The sequence below is a fragment of the Bombus pyrosoma genome, linkage group LG9, assembly GCF_014825855.1.
Source record: "Bombus pyrosoma isolate SC7728 linkage group LG9, ASM1482585v1, whole genome shotgun sequence".
Taxonomy (NCBI): domain Eukaryota; kingdom Metazoa; phylum Arthropoda; class Insecta; order Hymenoptera; family Apidae; genus Bombus; species Bombus pyrosoma.
The window spans coordinates 13078780-13093280 of NC_057778.1; positions in this window are offsets into that span (position 1 = coordinate 13078780).

Sequence of the window (14501 nt, forward strand, 5' to 3'; positions counted from 1 at the left end):
CGAATACAAAAGCTTACAGTGATCGCTGAACTTTAATGGCACTGTAAATAACGTCGATGATAATATCCAGGAGTACCATTCCCCTCGAACGTTCTGCAAAGAAGTTGAAAGGAAGCGCAGCAGCAGGGGAATAGTATCGCGTGACGTGTAAGTAACGCGAGTTGGTCTCAAAAATAGCAATATCCGGAACGTAGTAGCGTACACAGCTGCATTTTCGGTAATTGGATGAGCTTACCTATCGGCAGAGCAAGAGCGGTAGATGGAATCGAAGCAAGGGATGAAATAAACGAGTGTGGATAAGGCCTGCTATGGCATCCGGCTGTGTTCAGTTCACCAGTTCCAATCGATAATAACGATTCTTTGTAATATTGTTACACCGTAGGTCAATATATTCGATATAACAGGATTACGTACTTCGTCGAGCCGAATATTACACGAAATCGGGAAAACTGTTTCGTACAGGCAACTACAAATAGATAATCGCGCGAATAAGTCGGCTTAGCTGGTTTCGTGGCTTTGCCGATTTGCGTGATCGCTAGGTGTTGTGGCGTACACGCCTGCTTCGATTTAACTACGATAACAGATGGAAACATTTGTTAATAGCTCGCTGTAGAATGCGTCGTAGTTCGTTCCAACCAAGCAATTAGAGATAAATATTGATACGAAAGTTTGAAACGAGGGACTTAACAAACCTGAATCCTCGTCGAATCCGTTACACGAATATCCTCTCGTTTTTTCCTTCTCTCTCTGTCTGTTCTTCCCTCTCCTTTCTTTCTTCTCTGGCCGTTTTCATTCCTTTCGGTTCGGTACTCCGCATGCACGCATCGATTGTCACTGGTTTCCGCTTTGCCACGCGGTGACGGCGCGTCCACGGTAACGATAAGAGATGAAAAATTGTTGTATGTTTCTGGCCAGCGACGCGACGCCGTTTCCAGCGATGAACAACAGCCAAAGCCCCGGGACTCGTTCCCGGAGAAATTGATTTTGGATTTATTCGGTGACGTCATCGGACACAGCCTCACCCTCGACGACGCACGATAATTCTGATACGTAACGGATCGCGTTTGCATCGTTGGACATGCGTGGGTCTTGGCTTTCTATTCGTCTTGTTACGCTCGTCAGAAAAGTTGTTGAGATTTTGTCCTCGTAACAACCGATACTCTCAACGTTCGTTACACAATGCTCCATTCGTTCGACAATGTTTTGTTCTACGCGACCACAGTTCCACGTATACTCGAATCGTCGCTCTGTTTGACGAGGAAATGGCACGAACAGAAGATAAGCTCAGTTCGTTGATTTCCAAGCAGACCGCGTAGAACGGATGGAGTAGAACGAGTCGGCACATAGTCAGACGTGAAACGTACGTAGCCTGTACGTTGACCCTACGTCGCTGAAGTAGAATAGCACAGTAAGTAGATGAGTGAGTAGAATGGTCCTATACGTGGTCGGGCGTTCGATTCTTGTAAAGCGACCGATACCCATGGATGGGAAACGAAGTGAAAGAAGGCTCATATTTTCCAGCTTAAGCTAGTAGAACGCGGCCCATGTAGTCAGACGCGTCATACAATGTTCTTAAATCGATAAGTGGAACGAATTTGCCCTGCGAGCTCGACTGTATGCAAGTCGATAGAAAAATGAATATTTGTCCATTGTCATTCGTGTTGTGCAACTTGTCTGAAAAGTATATAACCTGAAAAACTACTGTCTTAATCCAAACATTGACAGTATTTGTAAAAGTCCTTCATTTTATTCCAAGTATCTTCCTTTAGCATTCTTCTGGATACTTACACACTTGAAAGGTGTTTTTAGCGAACTTTTTATTGGAATTTCGAATCTCCGAAATAGGAGGAACGGGCGAGCACACACTGGCACCTACGTGCGTATTTCTTAATCGAGAAAGTCACATGCAGCAGCGGTACGATGAGTACATGAATTATACGAAACGCCGGACATATTAAATTACTGTCACATCGATTAATATGATTTACGTGATGTACAGTCAGCCACGAAAGCTTTTGATACCTCGTGAAAGAGGTCCATTTTTATTTAAATAAAAAATATAAAGACGTATATTGATTTACCATAAAAGTGATATTACCATATTGATTTCTTAATATATTTTCATAAAGCAATAATAAAACAGTTCTCAATTGTTTTGATATAGAACGCACTAATTTTGCAGTCAAATTTTATAGCATTTTATTCCAATTAGAAAAATTGCCTTTTTATACGTTTTACACAAATTTTTGTGGTTAACTATATATATATACATCAATAAGAATCTCTTAAGTTGACAGTTTCAAACACCTAACTCAAAAGTCAAATAATTTCTTAAGAAACATTCTTTCTTTCAGCCAAAAGTTAAATGGTATCAACGAGATAACAACTTAATGTTATTAAAAATGTAATGAATTAATTTTTCGTTTTTGTAAATAAAAGCGAAAATATTACTTATACATAATTCGTAAAATGTCATTGACCTGTGATCGTTATAGAACTTACTTAAAGCAACGACGAACTCCGCTATTTGCCAGTCAGACTGTGCATGCACGAAGAGCAAAGGGAAAAGAAGAGATAACAAAATGATCGGTAAAGAAGGAGTAGAGTTAGTCGCTTTTCTTGTCTCATCCGCGGAATAAAATTCAGTAGCAGCGAACAGATATCGATTCCGTGACAGTGACACCGCCCCAGTTCGCGAGCCAAGCCGGGCGTGGTGTAAGGCCGCTTATAACAACCCTCTTTTCCACGACACTACCGATTCCGTACGGTTAACCACAATTCCCCCGGGTGAAAGAAGCAAGAGCTACTTCTCTTCGTCCTTCCCTCCCGTCTCCACGGCCTCCGTCAGTTTTTTCGCCGCCACGCTTTTCATCCGCCGTAGCGATATCGGCGACGTCGTTTTTTATGTATAAGACGCGTTTCAAAGCACATTTTTGGAATTACCGGTATCGCCATTCGCTGTAGAAAAGCGGCGAGCACAATAGATCCATAATTTAAGGAAATCAACCTTTTGACCGCGCAACGTCTGATTTGCTTGTTGACAAATTCTGTCCTCAGCATCGCGTCTTTTGTTCACCTGTTTCTTTCTCGTCGTGGCTGAAACGCTTGAAAAATGCTGTTCGCGTTTCTCTCCTGCCACGACAAACAGGTAAACCATTCACGGAGAATCGCCGCGAGAGTTTGTTGGAAATGATTAATTTCTATTAGCAGTAAATCATAACCGATTATCGCCCCTATTACGGATTGGGTAGAATTTAATTTAGGAAATTACCCCCGGGACCGTGGCTAATGCACGATCCCGGAATCGATCGATCCAGGAATCATCGCTGTCAATGACGAGCTCTGTAGAGACAGCAGTCGCCGCCATTTCGCGGACTATGTTCGTCGTTCGAACAAATAATGGTTCTTTTGCCGCGAAATTATGAGATTCGATTGCCTGGCTTTTTGGCTGTAAAGAATACAGTTTTCTCGTTCGTTTTCGTTGTCACCGATGGAGAAAGTTTTCAGTGGATTCGAACATCGAACGCTAGCTCGAAAGAGCGCCCGTTGGAAAAGTTACCGACGTAACTGGCTCCTCCGATGAAAGTTCCGCATGAAAAGTTCAACCACGTAAAAGTGGTGTACCGTATCGAGACTGATCACACGATGAGAGACTCGCGAAATCGCTCGTTGGCAGATTCGTCCTCAAATCTACTTTCCTATCGCTGGAACATTTACATGGCTCGCGAGACGGTATATCTTTGAACTTTTATTTCCACATTAATAGTAGACATTCTACGAAAAAAAGAGAAAAAAAGACGATAGCAAATGTATTTTCCAAATCTACGCGTTACATCTCCATTTTATTACACTTCAAAGCCTGGTTTTGCTAGGAATATGCCAATTATTTTAGAAAGGGTCTTTCGTTGATTTTTCAAAATTCTCTCTTCGGATACCAACAGGTAACTTTCTATTGAATAATCCAAATATCAATACCAATTTCCAGTTACACCATGTATCTGCAAACAGGCCATATGGAATGGGACGCGTGTATATGCTACGGATCGCCTTCGCTAACATTCGATTAGCCTCTTTACGAACAATGGACGACGTGACTATCATACTCAGACAATGCGCGGCAGCGGCATGATCGTTCGAACATTTAAACGCGCGTAACGATATAAATCACATCGGGCCAGACGAAATAGAATGCAAACAGGCCGGTTACGGCCCCGCACGATACGACTTCCGCTTGCAAAGATGTCGCAACCGAATCAAGCGAATCTTGTCACTTATCGAAAGATTATAATCTGCCCTCGTTTTTCCGATAAGTAAATTCCAATTAATTTCACCGGGGGCAAGCAAATGGCTGTCGCGAATCAAAGTCAGGGCTAACATTAGTGGAACGAGCGTCTGTTTGATTATCTGTTCGCTGGCTGAACAATGACGCGACGAGATGGGAAGTTCAATCGGTTCTCTGGCTGGTTTCCGCAAAGTGCCGTCACCAGAATCGATATCTCGATAGGATTCGAACGTATGTGGGAGCACGTGAGAGTTTTCTTTATTTTCAACGCACGATGAAAAATTTCGCGGAGAAAATCAATTTTAAATCAGTGTCAATACTTGGACATAATTAATTAATATATACACGCTATAATGAATATGACGGTACAAATATTCTTTGTAGCTACTGCGTATGAATTTCGGGTGGATAATAATTTTCGTTTGGGTAGGAACCGTGTATATCCGCGGCCCGCGTTATCGCAATTTGAAACCGAGCGAGTTAAATTTTCTTTCAATTAGAGATCCCCTGATATTCAAATATTTGAAATAACAAAGTTATATATTCGTTCGCGGATTAAGCAAACTTAACCCAAGCCGACAGTGGTTTGTTAACCAGCATGGAAAATGGATCTTCTTAAAAAGGCGTTCGTGTTACTTTTTAAATTATGCTTTAAAACACGAAACACGTAGCTTCGTTTCTTGCCACTTTCCGCTTCATAAAGGATTAAAGTACTGCGCCCATGCTTGACTATTCCCCGCCGCTTAAGGTCCAAATTGAAAGGGAAAGAATTGCTGGCCGGTCGACGTGACGAGAATTAGAAAGAAACGCGAGGCGACGTTACACGTATTAAAAGTGATAATTAAGCAACGAATGCGCAAACGAGGCTACGACAACCACGAGAATTCGCTCTTGCCTCGCTACAGTATAATCATTACGATAATCAAATATTCTCTTTTGCTAATATATCCGTTTTGCTAATGGGAGAATTATCGAAGAAGTTATAGATATTGGATTTTGTAGATGTTAATAAAATTATAACACTCGTGCAGCTTAACACTTCGACTGCAAAGTTGGTCATATATGACCGGCCACGGTTTTTCCTGTGACGCCACGGTGGTCATTAGTGACGGGAGCGCTTGAACTTTTTACAATTGTAAAAATTGTATGAAAATTGACAGTTAGGGCATTTTAAATATAACCGATAAATAGAAGGTACTGTGGAATAAAAAGTGCCCCACTGAATAATGAAACATTTTTATTAGAACATCAATAAAAAATAATGAGAACAAATCTTGTATCTAACGGTGCACTGTGTTTTCATTCATGCCTTTGAGGGGTAATCTACGAATATTATTATAAACACACCTTAGAAAATAATCGTAAATGCTCTTTTATAATCATATAATTGAAGTTAGAAGTGTGCACATACCTTACTATTATATATATTATATATATAGAATGAGCAAATACTGTTTATTAATATCTTCCACACGTTTCAACAATATATTCTGGATATTCTTCGTTTATTGAAATAAATTGAGCCTCGTTATAATATCTCGCTATCAACTGTTACCAAGGCGCCACGGTGGTCACCCGTGACCACCGATAAGATAAACGGTCCATTGGGGAGGAATGTTGTCTTACATCATCAATTTATTATTATTTTGCCATTATATGCTTTTAATAATAAAAATACTCCCGTGGCGTCCTGAGCGAAACATATGATTTCAGCGTGGCAGTCAAATTGTTAAGACACTCGTCTAATCGTTACAAGGAAGTACATGTAGTTTTAAAATTCCGTACCATGTGAATCAATGCTACGTTAGCGAAATTATCTTTATAACTACATTTGGAGCTAAATATATATCTTTTAATATCACTTACCTTTACAGCATCAATTACTGTCACTGTTCTATAATCCGCCGTTTTTTTTTCTTTCTTTGAAATTTAAGTTTAATGAAATTATATCCCCAAATATACTCTAAATTAAAATTCCTATTATCACCATTATCCGATACTTATATGTAATTTGTATTTTATTATTAATTCTCTTGGGCATATTCATTACACAGTACGAAGAACCTTCTCGAATGAGAATTCTTAATAAGAAAAGAATGCAGACAAAGCGAAGTGTTCGCATCAAACCAGTCTCATAAATTATTAAAATCAGCATATTACAGACAGGATTAAACTGCCTGAAGAATCTCAATCTAACGACGAGTTAAACCACACAACGAAATAAATTCTCCGGCAAACACAAGCCGGAGAGAAAGAAAGCGTGCAATAAACATTTTACTCCGATGCTGACGGTTTCTCGTTGTTTTCTGCAAACAACCCAGTCCCCGAATACACGGCCCGTATCCATCGTAGCCGTTTAAGGGCTTAATAATCTGTCTCGACGGGAACAAAAGGGCATGGCCGACCCGTTATTATCCGGCCTCCAGCCTCGACCCCCATGCCGCCACCCCTTTCCCCCGTGACGTTTGATTATTCATTCACGCTTCGAGCCACGGCAAAGCTGGAATCCACTTTTAACTCGCTATGGAACAAGCCACGAAAACGTTCATTGCGACGACCATGGATATTGATTCTTTCAGGCCTCACCGTTGCCGCAGTACTTCTTCCGACAAATTGCTTCTTTTCGATTAACTTCGTTTCGTGAGACGCGTATCGCCTCTACGAGCAACTCGATGATTGCCTTCGACCATATCTCCTTGCTATCAACCTAAAGTCGAACACCGGAGATCCTACATTTGCCACTTCCCTTCTTCACTACCTTGATTAGGTCTACGTGATGCTGCAACCTTATTCTTAACTAAAGCAGACTTCCGGTATTGCAGTGTGTCTTCTTGCGATACTATTAGATTTCTTCAGCTTCTTTAGCAGTCCCTGACGATTAAATTGGAATGTGCAGAAATTTCGTTTGTCTAGTATACTATGTTTGTCGATTATATACACGCACACAGCGATGTCAGATCGATGGAAATTATTCTTGATCGCTCGAATTGCTGCCAAATACGTAGATGATCAGGTATTATCGTTGCGTGTGTTTGATGGCGACAGTTAAAGCCTACGTGCTCAGCGGCAGAAAATCAACGAGGCGCTCGGTTCTCAACGATATCCGGGATATTGATTAAATATTGGAGGACTGAGAAATATTTCCGGAACTTCGTACCAAACGCATAATAACTGGCGCTCGTTATTCCGCATATTGTACCATAAGTTGTGATTGTCGTAAATAAATGATAATTAAGAAGATTACCAGCAGCCGCACATGTGCATACAATTATTAGCTGATTTATTTAATTTACTATTGCGCTATATCAAAGAATAGCCCGGTATTTTCATGACCCGGTAATTTACTCGAGTCGAATGTCAATGAAAATGTCTGGACCTTGGTTAGGATTTATATTAAAAGATTAACAGTAGAAGAATATGTTAGTGTCTTTGATACGTCCTCCGGTGGAACAACGAGCAGTTGGAAGCATCGTGAACAGGTCACAGGAAGACGAGACTTTCCTCGGTCGAAATCTGTTTGCATTTTCCTGACAATTGCACAGTCACCGGCTTATTGCTTATTGTTACCGCCGCGAGACAATGAGCCGGATCGTTGCAATCTAAACTTTGTCTCGTTTGTTGAACAGGTTACAATTTTATTGTGTTGCAGTCGAAGTTCACGCAGTTTCTAAGCGCTGTACGAATAGTGGTAGCTATTACTTTTATGTATTTAATTCGAGTACAACGAATGCAAATATTTCGAGTACTTACAGACAGACTGTAACAGCCATGACAAGTGAATTCTTCCAATTTTCCTATGACTTTAAAATCACCGAAAAATCTTTCGAATAATCGATAAGACAGCCGAATAATCGGAAGAAAAGGATTCATAGAATAGCTTAACCTTTTCCTAAAGAGTAGCTCCTTCAAACAAATACGCTTAACTCGTGAAGAGGACTCGATAGGTAGTTGGAGGGCAAAGAAGCAAACGCGTAGAACAACTTGTCTTGAAAGCAACATTTCTATTATTTAAAAAGAGAATTCGAATAATCACAAGAGCAAAGTTTTAAAGAACTACTCGAACAAGTTTCGACCAAATCTTTTCCACCGTTAAGAATCTCCTCAGACTAGCATTACCTCGTGAACCACCATCGCTCTCACAATGTGTTTCGTTATTACACCAAGTTGCACGCGCTAGGTGGAATTACTTACTCGCGAGCCGCGCATCAGTCGATTGTCCTCAAAGGACCGATTCCTTGGTTAAGCATAACGAGATTCGCTCGATGCTGGTAAGGTTACGAGTAATCGTCTCGCGATCATGGCTGTTCGTCTTGATGCTTCGTAGGTCGTCGTGAGTGCCGAAGTCTGCAAGTTTCAAAGACAAACGCCGTCAGTTTATTATGCGAGAGGAGAGAGAGAGAGAGAGCGAATGAGAGAGATGGAATTTGCTACGAAAGGGTGTATCGAGTAACTAGTTGCTCTTGGCTGCGCGGCCCTCCATCGTGGAACAGCGACACAAAAGGGAATCGCTTAATGACACCGAGCATCTTAACTTCGCTCGTAGCGGAATACTAAGCAGTGAAACGCAATAACGCATCTGCCGATTCTTGGTTCGATATCACGTAGAATATTCGAGTATCTCGCTGAGCAGCCGATTTGAAAGGAAACTGTCGGCTACAATGATAATACTTGGCGATGATTATCTCGTAATCGCTGAAGGAAATAATTCCTGATTTGGAAATAATTTTCTTCCTCCGGTTCTGTCAGTCTTTGTTCTCTTCCTACTTTGTATCTCGGATCAGTTTGACTCGGTTTTCCCAACTAATTCGTGCACTACGCAGCTCCTCTCTCGAGCAGACATATTATAATGGCGAAGAGTATATAAATAAGAGTATGTCGTTGTATCAAATTCAACAAATCTGGTTTGTAATTATTAAATAATTCGCAATCAAAATTTCTCCTTCCATGTCCATAGTGTTTGAAAGTACTATTGTCCCTTAAGAAGTTCGAAACGTGCAAGTTTTGATTCACCGGATAACTTCCCCAATTCGAGGTTTTAACAGCGAGCCGAGGCGTTTGATAAGAAAACATTTTACACTACAGCTCTAACTGTTCGTTTCGCGCGATTGTCCAAAACTGGCACGTTTGACGTTCGACAGAGATCAGCCAGTGAATCTGAAGCGGCGACACACGGCAATTTTGATAAGCCATCGAAGAAAAAAGTCGCCTATCGATTCGAACGAAATAAAACAGCCGCTTGCTACCAGTGCGAGGAATTACGAAAAATGATATGCAACGAGTTCGAAAACAAATTACCCTGAAGATCCGTTTTTATAGCTAGCGCCCTTTCCTGTGTCCCGTGAAACAATCCCCTCATAAAACCAAACCATCCCAGCACGAGCCTTAAACATGGTCCATCCGTTAGAATATTCCGCAAACGAGTATCGTGAACGTCCTCGATAAAACCTTCCTCGAGATGGAGAAGGCGCGACTGTCTCTGTCGGAAGGGGATATAAAGAACAAAAAACAGGGGGACAGAAGTATCCGGCGACGATTTAGCAACGACGGGGAAGGAGGATTCAAATTCGTGTCGGAATCCAATATTTCCGCGAGCTTGCAGGGAAGTCGCAAGGAATGTCGCATGGAACGATATTACGGCGCGTTGCTGTTGCCTCGTGTGAGGGATGGAAAACGGTGGTAGAAAAGGGAGGCAGGAGGAGTGAGGCGATTCGGCGTGTTGTACGAACGCCGTGGTGCAAACCGGCGGAAGCCGAGCAAGAAATAGAAGAAGTCTGGAAATCCAGATAACCGGGCTCCTTTAAGAGAACGACAAAGGGTCTCGAGCGGAGAAGTATGTTGGGAAAGCGCTCGAGAACGAAGAAAAAGAGGGGGAAAGCGTCCATCAAAACAGTTTTACAGCGACTCGGTTCTCGAGTGGTCTTCCTTATGCTTGATACTCTTGCCTAGATGTGCGTGGAGACCAATAGAGACCTTCGAAGAGGTATCTCGATATATCGAAGAAAGTGTGTATCGTTTAGAAAGAGAGCTAGTCGTTGGATGGACTATCGGTTACTCTGTATCGTGTTACTTTGGGGCAATTAGCGCTGCTTTCTTTGTAGAATCGAGAAATGTAGAGAAAGGTTCTTTCGGTTGCCATGATTTTTTTAACCGATCGGTTAGGTTTTCAATCCTTCATTCGTATGATTATTTTATTATTAGGCTGTTTTTCAATTTTGTCATTTTAATGTATATTGAAATGCTTTGTAAGTTCTGTCCATCGAATTTTGCAAATTGAAGAGGCTACTAGAGGCAATAAGAAAGGAGACTTCTCGGTGGTTTAAGCGAAGTGCCAAAGACAAATGCAACATCAGGATGAAAATCAAGTTGTTCAAACGTGCTATAAATACGTTTCAAATTTTTCACTATTGTTTCATTTTGCACGTTACACGGCACTATGTTACTTGTGTATTATCATTTCTCGTGTATGTTTTATATCAGTTGCAACGACAGTAACAGCAATGCGGATAATAATAAATTTATCGACTTTAGAAAGCATCGGGATAAAATTCAAACTGCAATGTTCAATGAGTGTCATCCAGGGCGTGAAGAAAAAATTTAACGATTCAACTAGTGTTAGCGACACAGTCGCGACTAACTTGTTTATCGCGCAACTTTTAATTATGTTTGTGCTTTCAGCAGACCCGTCCACCGATTTCCGATGAAACTTTACGAACTTCCGACTCATCCGTCTAAAAGTGTGAGGGATAACTGTTTAGATGACTTCCTGCCGATAAAAAGTGGCGAACGCCAACCTGGCAACCGTAACTTCGCGAGATAACGCTGTTGAAGTTTGCTGGGGACCTCCTTCGTCGATTATATCGTCATTTCTGACTGCGAATTTCTCCTTTCATCGTGTGTCTCTTCTCGAAACTGATCGAGCTCGTTAAAGAACGAGCAGTCTTATTCGCTTAGCAAAATCATTAGCGTGATATTTTTTTCGCAAATCGATCGATGAAAGATAAAATCGTGGGAATACCAGTTTTTCTGTGTCGAGATTTTTTCTGCGTTGACGAGTCACTCGTCGGATAAAAGGCACGATTTAGCATGGGAATCGACTAATAAACGGAACGTTGTTTGATTAATTGATCGGCTCTGGCCGATGGTTGTGGATTTCCAGGCCGAGTAGACGAGATAGAAATTATTTGCATATTTATATGGACAGCGCCGATCGTTTTGGGCGAAATTTATTCATTAGCAAAAACACGTTTACATAGCGTTACATAATTACGTGTGAGTAATCAGAGGTTGAACTAATTAAGTGTGCATAGAGAGTGTAGTAACTTGTTCTTTCGAAAGCTAGTTTTTCGAAATACCATTTGATATCCTTGTTAATGAAAATGATTATAAATTGTGAACGAATAATAATGGCTGCGAGTTAGCAAAGGCGAGAGTGAAAAGTGTATTAAATATTACGAAGAACTGCTTGATATTAATAAGATGCGAAAATCGTATACAACTGCATCGACTTATATCTGCGAGAGTGATCCTCTCCAAGCGGCACGATACTTTTACCGCAGAAATATTTTAAGCGAAATAGTTACGATGCATTCGATTAAGAAAGATCGGAAATGCATCGAATATTACGGCCAGGAACCTGACATTAATATCATTCGAGAAGCGCACTCTTAGAGACTAGCTTTTAAAAAAGTCTTCGTGTTTCCAGCAGAGAAAATATATTCGATGAAACCATTCCGATGTATTAATTTGAAAAACGTGCACGTATGTCGAATACAATGGGAATTAGTTGGAAATCAATGACACGTAAAAATTATATGTAACTGTATCGATCCGTACATTTAAAAATTGCTGTTCCAGAACGATGAAATACTTTCAATTTAAGAATATTCTCATAATAACTGCGTTATAATATTTCCATGCCGATATTCCTATTATAATTTCAAATCGATATCTCGTCGTATTCTACAGAAAATTCCATATCAGAAGATACATATAGGCGGAAACAATATTTTTAACGGCAGCATTTTCGGTCATTAAATTCAGGAAACAGTGTGCAATACCGTAAATGTTATACGGTAATCCGCGAGATACAAGAAGCGCATATGACTGTAACAACTTGTATTCTGGAAAAGTACCTTTTTGTATTCTCCTACGGTATCGAATATCGCGTGAATAAGATCCTACTTTTATAAAGTATCCCTTACAGAAGGAAATAATATCCTGAGCAGGAATGGTATTTTTAATGGAACCATTGCGAGGTATTAGTGTTAAAAATAGAGGGCGCAGGAACCACGGAACGAGTAGAAAATTTCGTTATTTTAATGGTCCCTTGGGGATGGTCTGGTTGCGACTTGAATATCGAGACACACACATTCTTCGGGGCGCGAGGTAAAGGAAGATCTTGCCAAGTTCCGTCTGACCAACACAAATCGTTCGCGAACGTTTCGACTGCAGGAAGTTGCTGGTAACTGCGCGCCAAACGAATATCGTCATAAACCTAACCCGCAAACTTCCATTCGTGCCGTTCCTTTCGCCGATACTCGAGCCAACCAACGTATTTGCCATTCTCGGCCAACTAGCGACCGACCCGGAAAAATTATTTACAGATGAAATTGCCGTAAATGGCAGCCGTAAACAGCCCTGCAACTTTTCCGTGGTTTGCCCTGCCTCTTTCTCTGCCAACGATTAGCCGATTCATGAACTCGAGAACTCTGGCTGTCATTTCTTCCGGTTAGCCGCTGTTGCGGTATCGTTTTGTTGACTAACTTTACGAGAGGTTTCTACAGCGTTTCTCGGTGTCGAGAAGTGCGATGTTAAATCGAATGTCGTCGATCTTTGGAAGAAAAATTCTCTCGACTTTCCTCCAAGAACTTTTCTCGCTTACCTTTCCGCTTCATTCCGGGTTCGCGACGCTTTGAAGAGAAATCTGCGAGTTCCACGAAAAAGAAAGGCAAAGCTATACAAATGGTAAAAGAAGGAAAAAGAAGAAGCGGGGAAGGCGGTGAAATGCGAAAGACGAGAAAGAGAAATACGAGAAAAATGGGGACGAAAGATATGGCGCTGTCTTAATAAGATTCGTTTTAAAAATCAGTAACTGGGAGTATGGTGATTTTCGTGGAGGGGAAAAGCACGGGGATTACCCCGTGAATGCCAAATCAGCGTTCGAGCAGGAAAACGCAAGGGACGTATTAATCTCGACGCCGAGAGGACTTGTTATCCGACGTGTATGATATCGTTAGCTTTTTCACGCCTCTTATAAACCCGGAAAAGAAAGGCGTATTTGATTTATTAAATACGTTATCTCGAGGCAGAGTCTGGAAAGAGAGAGAGAGAGAGAGAGAGAGAGAGAGAGAGTAAGGAAAGCCAGAGGAACCCGAGTAGCATGTTCCAGCTGTAGAAAAATATACTTAAATCAAGCGTTTCCGTGATGCAGAAAAACGCCATCCTGGGAATATTAATGCCGATGTCACGAAATTCCTCGGTAGAAAACTAGAACTTAGAACGATCCCAGTCTCTGGACAAATGTTTTCCGGTGAATTTTCTGCCTGCCACGGGTAGATTGTGAGGGACGAGGATTTCCACAGCGAAGATTGAACGCGGCGATATACTCCGCTTCTAGTTCGTTTTACCCTCGGACGATTACTTTGTAACCGCAGTTCAGGGGTGTTTCGGGGATAGGGAGGTTGTTCCGCCTCCATTTTAGCACGAAGCTTTTGTCGAAGGTAAAACGCAATATAGAAATTGAAATCGATTTCATCGCAAACCTTGATCGTCGAACATTTAAAAGCTTGTAATATAGTGTAGGTAATTAGGAATGCGGAGGAATATTGCATTTTCGCAATGTAACGTTCTCGTGGAGTATCGAACGAAATCATAACGCAATGAAACAAAGAATCTGCGCCGGTTTCCACGTAGACGCGCCGGACTAAGTATTATTCAAAGAGCCACCTTTGTTCTATACATTCTTCCGCCTAGGAGCATTTAATTAAAACGAAATTGTTCCTGTGTTGCGATTTCATTCGGCGCATAGACCTTCCATCTATGTAATGAGGCAACTTCCACAAGCAATCGGCTTTAATTAACTTAAATTTATTATCCAGGCGCAAAACAGCGAGAGAGTGGAAGAAAGAGGGAACGATAGGCGGCAGCGTGCAGCGAAGGGAGAGAGAAGCCGACTTGCGTTTCACTTAAAGGCTGGGAAAAAAAAGACTCCTTAATTGTT